Source organism: Prenolepis imparis, unplaced genomic scaffold (assembly GCF_030444845.1).
Source record: "Prenolepis imparis isolate NDT839.2.m4 unplaced genomic scaffold, iyPreImpa1.0 SCAF_25, whole genome shotgun sequence".
In the NCBI taxonomy this organism is placed as follows: Eukaryota; Metazoa; Arthropoda; class Insecta; order Hymenoptera; family Formicidae; genus Prenolepis; species Prenolepis imparis.
The window spans coordinates 462,859-469,351 of NW_028141183.1; the positions used below are offsets into that span (position 1 = coordinate 462,859).

The 6,493-nt window shown below is 41.7% G+C and overlaps 1 pseudogene; it reads right to left on the reverse strand.

Annotated features, from left to right (window-relative positions):
- Nucleotides 1-1,195: 1,195 nt before the first annotated feature.
- Nucleotides 1,196-2,383, reverse strand: LOC145946881 (uncharacterized; annotated as a pseudogene).
- Between the last annotated feature and the right edge of the window lie 4,110 nt (nt 2,384-6,493).

Here is a 6,493-nt window from a genome sequence, read left to right on the forward strand (position 1 = left end):
TTATAATATTATAACATCTTTTTCTACTAATTAATTTGAACAACTTTTATCTGAAGCATTTTTTTATTTTTCTAATATTTTTTAAGATATTCAAGAAAAACTTGGTAACTCTTTCAACATGTTTTTCTATGTAAAAATTCCGTCTTTTTTATTTAGAGATTTATTAATAAAATTTTTTTCTGAATCTTTTCTGTCATTTGACTTTCAATCGTAGGATTTCGAGGGGAACATCCGATGGTGACCTTGACTTTGACCTTGAGGTCAAATTCGAAGGTCTGTTGTGTGCCTCGGGTAAGGCACAGAGGTCGCGTCGAAATTGAGATTGGGATCTCTGGATGTCAGGGTTGTCCGGTCCGGGATCTCATATTTTATAAATGAACTTGTAGATCTTCGTAGAAATATACTTGATTTTATTTAACTGTTTACACTTTTATTTAACTCTTATCTTAGTTAGAGTACTCGCGCTCGCGTCGTATCCTTGAATGGTTTAGGATTACGGTCGTTCCGTGACGTTCGTATAGTGTAGAACGTTAGGCGGGTCGCGTATATTATAATCTTAGCGACGGCGTTACGCTTAATTCGGTTCTTAATTTGCGACTGCCGCGAGCGCGTCTATTGTTCGGTTTTATAGCCGGATTATGGAGTCTTTTGATCGGAGAGGGTGCCTGGTAACAGGCCCTCTTGGTCAAAGTCCCGGGTGCAAGCGAAGGAAATTCGAAGTCTCCTTCGCTTCGCTTGCATTTTTGCAATTTTTAGATTTCGCGCGTGACTCGCTGCGTATGCGGTTTTTTGTAGCTAACGCGTTGTCAAGCGGATGTAACTTAAGTAGTTATAGCTATTGAGGGCTATAACAGGTCATTTGAAGGTTAACTTTAAAATCTTAAATGGAAACCCTCATTTTTTATTTGACATTCTTGTAGCTGACATCGAGAACTTTCCAAAACACTATAATTAAATGTTTTTTCATTAAGTAATTTTCAAGTTATAAGGCTTGAAAGTTACAGTACCGCCGGCATTTGCATTACCCAAAATGTACCGCGCGGAGGTTGCCCAGTCGGATTTACACCACTTTTGTGTTCGGAGAACGATCCAGCCAATGAAGGCAAGATCGGTGGTTAATTCAGCCAATGAAGGCAAGATCGGTGGTTGATCCAGCCAATAAAGGCAAGATCGGTGATTGATCCATAGTAATAATTCAATTAATTAAATGTTCGAAGTTCGCACCGTTGACTTGTTGGCAGTACTGAATACGGCATTCAAAATTTCTAACAGTACGCAAGAATACATTACGTGGAATATTGCACGCAGCTCGGATTCTTTCCTTCATGTCATCTCTTGTCGGTGCATTCCGGTAAATTACATCTTTGAGGTAGCCTCGCAAATAAAAATCAAGCGATGTTAGATCGGGCGATCTTGCTGGCCATCTTACTGGACCGCCTCTGCCAATCCATCGATTACGAAAGGTATTATTGAGGAAAGCTTTGACCGTATTGGCATAATGAGGACCTGCGCCATCTTGTTGCAACCACATTCTCCTCCTTGTATCGAGGTCAACATCTTCAAGTAAACCCGGAAGATCGTCTCTCAACAACTGTAAATAATTTGCACCATTAACCATGGCATCACAAAAATAAGGACCAATTAAATAGCCATTAACAATTCCACACCAGACAGTTAGGCTCCAACGATGCTTGTTTCAGGTGAATGATAATTAATTTCACACACTAATTTCGTTTATGTTTTTAACATTTTATTAATTGTATCTTATACTGGTATGTATCTTTATGTATATATAAAAGAAAAATTAAGAAAAGTGAGGACTCGGCCTCGAATGCGGTACGAGATCTCGGTTTCGACTTAGAAGATTCGACTTCTTGACTCGAGACAATAGAATACTTGCTTCCTTACTCTACGAGCTGCGGAAAATTTGTGTGTCGCGGTCACATCCTTACGAGGTACGACCCCTATCGTGGGAGGGGTCATGTGATTGTGTCGGTCGCGGATTGGCCGTCGGTGGTGATACAAAGCTAACTTCGTCGAATCGTGACGTCGCGTGATCGCACGATTATCTCGAGCGGTGTTACAAAGGTATCGGTACGCGTTTGTATTTCGATAGCCTCGCTCGGCAAGGCTTTGTAGTGGGCCCACTCTTTATCATCGCGACAATGCTGGTTATCAATCTGCCCCATTCAATGAGGATTAACTGAACTCCAATAGTGACAATTATGTCTATTCATTATCCCAGTATTGTGAAAAGTATAATAGCTTCATCACTGAAAAGTACGTAATTAAAAAATTCGTTGTCGTTTCGAATTTTTTGTGATGCCCACTGACAAAACAATAGCCGATCTCTGTGATCCTGCTCGATTAAAGCTTGGTTAAGAGTTATGTGGTAAGGATGATATCTCACGACTTTTAGATGTCTACCAGCAGTCGATTTCGGAATGCCCAGCGTACGTTGAATTTCACGCAAACTTACATGTGAGTTAAAATGCACCATCGCCACAACTGCTATAAAGTAAGGATTCATTACGTGATTATTGTTGTCGTATCTTCTTCGTTGACGACGAAGATTTCCTCTCCGAATCCTAATTTCAATTTTGCGTATCCTAGAATGATCCGGGTGTTGGCGTCGAGGGAATCGTCTACGATACAATGCTGCTGCTCTTCTGTAATTGCGCCGACATTTTCCTAAGATCAGAAGAATATCGACAATCTCGTTAGGCGAGTAATCAAGCATTTTTTCCGAATTCCGATTTTACGATCGAAAAAATCCAGGAATGTCTGAGAATGTCTCGAGATTGGGAACAAGTGAGAGATAAGTTACTTAAGATGAGATTCCGTATCTGTAACAGGCTACTTGAATAGGATTATTGGTTCAGGACACGTGACGTCTCATGCGAATGCCGAAGAAGTTGTTTAAGAGTCAGTATGTCAATTACTATTGAGCTCCAGTTAATCCTCCTTGGATGAGGCAGATTGATAACTAACTTCTGAAAAATATCTCACCATTCGGCATTTTTACGTCAAAATGGAAATAAGAAAAACAACTTCCAATGGCCTTGATCTTAACAAATGTTATCAAGATTATGATCTTGAACAATGTTCAAGAGGTTTTAGCCTTTGGTCGGTCGATCATCTTGGGTAATGCTAATGCCGGCGGTACTGTAACTTTCAAGCCTTATAACTCGAAAAGTACTTAATGAAAAAATATTTAATTATAGTGTTTTGGAAAGCTCTCGATGTCAGCTAGAAGAATGTCAAATAAAAAATGGGGGTTTCCATTTAAGATTTTAAAGTTAACCTTCAAATGACCTTCAAATTTGACCTCAAGGTCAAAGTCAAGGTCATCATCGGATGTCCCCCTCGAAATCCTACGATTGAAAGTCAAATGACAGAAGAAAAAGATTCAGAAACAAAAATTTTATTAATAAATCTCTAAATAAAAAAGACGGAATTTTTACATAGAAAAACAGTTGGAAGAGTTACCAAGTTTTTCTTGAATATCTTAAAAAATATTAGGAAAATAAAAAATGCTTCAGATAAAAGTTGTTCAAATTAATTAGTAGAAAAAGATGTTATAATAGAAAATATGGGTTTCCATTAAAAAAATTCATTCTCACCTTCACTTGACCTTGGAGACGCCGCCCAAGGTCATATGAATATTACTATGTTATGTCCCCCTCGAAACTCTACAACTTTTGTAGGAAACATTTTTCGATTTAATGCAGTGTTTCTGAGATATTTGAGTGGGTCCTTTAAAATGGGACACCCGGTATATATTGTTTCGCAAAAATTCAGTCCGAGAACGCGAAACGAATGGAACTTAAAACGTACCGCTTCGTCTTCCACTCTTCCGTCCTATCAAGAACTTTACGATTTTTTGACGCTCCGAATTCGCGGATTGACCGATCTTTCCGACTCGAGCTATAATTTAACGAATTTTCGCGGTAATAAATCTCGATCCTCTATACATAACGTGTCCGTGCTAAAGTGTGTAAACTGCGCCGGCAATCATAATTTGTCCAAATGTGAAGACTTTCTTTCGAAATCAGTCGCACAGCGCAGCGCGATCGTCAAACAAAATAAACTTTGTTTCAATTGTGTCCGCTCGGGACATTTTACACCGAAATGTAAATCAAAGGGTCGATGCACTCATTGTGGTCGAGCGCATCATTCGCTGTTACACGCTGCGAACTACGACACTCAGCTGGACGCGTCTATGCAACCACCTGCGTCGGCACGCAGCCAAAATCAAGCGATAATACAGTTAAAAGCGCAGTCGTTGCTAACCTACAGACCGTACAAACGCTAATCGAGCCCGCTCCTACGGTTTTACTTGCGACCGCGTGAGTAACGGTTCTCACATCGGAGGGTCGATTTTTTAAAGTACAAGCTTTACTGGATCAAGGATCCACTTTCAGCTTCATTTTCGAATCACTCAGTCAAACCATGCGGACAAAACGGCAACGCGCTAATCTTCAAATTCGCTGTTTTGGGGAACAGTATACGGGCATCGCAAAGTCACGAATTTCTGTCAAGCTTTCGCCATGTTCTAAATTCTCTCCGACGTTTCCGCTTACTGCATACGTATATCAGCGAATTACTTCGTACGCAGCTTCACAAACTCGCTCGGTTGATTCGTCCCATTTACGCGATCTGCCGCTTGCAGATCCGAATCCCACAAGCAATCATCCGATTCACTTATTAATAGGAGCCGATCTCTACGGTTCTTTGTTGTTAAACGACCTTCGTCAAGGTCCAATAGGCACGCCCACCGCGCAGAGTACCTCACTCGGGTGGATATTATCCGGTCCGACCAGCGTAGATCGACGCACGAACGCGTACGCCTTGGTTTCGCATATCGCTGCGGACGCGGATACCAATTCTTTATTACAGAAATTTTGGGAAGACGAGAATGTCTTCCAACCGCTTCCTCTCACGGAGGAGGAGAAACAGTGCGAAGAACATTTCGCAACGACTCACTCGTCTCAGGGCCGCTACATCGTACGGCTTCCCTTCAAGAACGAACCTCCTATAGGAGAATTGCTATAGGAGAATCGCTCCACATCGCTCTCTCTCTTTATCATCGAACTGAACGAAGACTGCAACGCCGTCCGGATATTTGCTTTCCATATCACGACTTCTTACGCGAATATCAATCGCTTCACCATATGAAACTTGTCAAAGATGCGGACTCGACGTTTAAGCCCGTGTACATTCCGCATCATGCCGTCTTGCGCGATTCGAGTAGTACTACGAAGTTACGTGTCGTATTCAACGCTTCGTGCAAAACTAGCAACGGAACTTCTCTAAACGAATTCTTATTAATCGGACCGAAATTACAAGCCGACCTCCCCGCACTAATTTTACGTTGGCGACAATGGTGTTACGTTTATATGGCCGATATAACAAAGATGTTTCGCCAAATTTTAGTTGATCCGCGTGATACTGAATTTCAAAGAATATTATGGCGTCCTAACAAAGAGTCAAAAATAAAACATTTTCGCCTTCTTACGGTTACATACGGTCTCGCTCCCGCGCCTTATCTTGCGATACGGGTTCTCAAGCAACTCGCGAAAGACGACGGTCATGCCTTTCCGAAAGCAGCTGCTATTATCGAGAATTCACTCTACATAGACGATACGCTATTCGGAGACGACGATCCCGTCGGATTACGCGACGCGCGAAATCAATTGATCGAGTTGATGAAGCGCGGCGGATTTCAGCTCCGAAAATAGGCTTCTAATTTGCCAGAGCTGACATTCGATCCGATCAACTCCAGAAAATGTCGATCATTTTCTAGTGAAGGACAATACATTAAAAGTCCTCGGACTGTCTTGGGTACCGAAAAACGATTCCTTTCGTTTTATAATTTGTTTTGAGCCTAAACCGACACCGACGAAACGCTCGATTTTATCGTTTATATCGAAGCTTTACGATCCACTCGGGTGGGCAGCTCCGGTCGTGATTACGGCAAAAATTTTATTACAAGAACTTTGGCTTCTCAAGGGCGATTAGGACGATCCTCTCACTCCAGATTTAAATAATCGTTGGCATGCGTATCATACCGATTTAACGCATCTTGAAAACGTTCGGATACCTCTATGGACCGGACAAAATAAAGAAAATCTCGGAGTCGAATTACACGGTTTCGCGGACGCGTCAAATCGCGCTTATGCCGCAGTAGTCTATTTGCGCGTATACCACTCCTTTGAAAGCTTTCAAATCAGTCTTCTAGCCGCAAAAACGAAGGTAGCTCCCATCAAAACTGTGAGTATTTCGCGGCTCGAACTTAATGCAGTAGTTCTTCTCTGTCGACTTTTAAAATGGACTCTCCATTCGTTGAATCTTTTTCAAGTTCCAATCTATGGCTGGACAGACTCCACGATCACGTTGGCCTGGCTCCGGCAACATCCTTCCAAATTGAGCACTTATGTCGCCAATCGTATTTCGGAAGTACAAATCTCCTTGCCCACGATTCGATGGAATC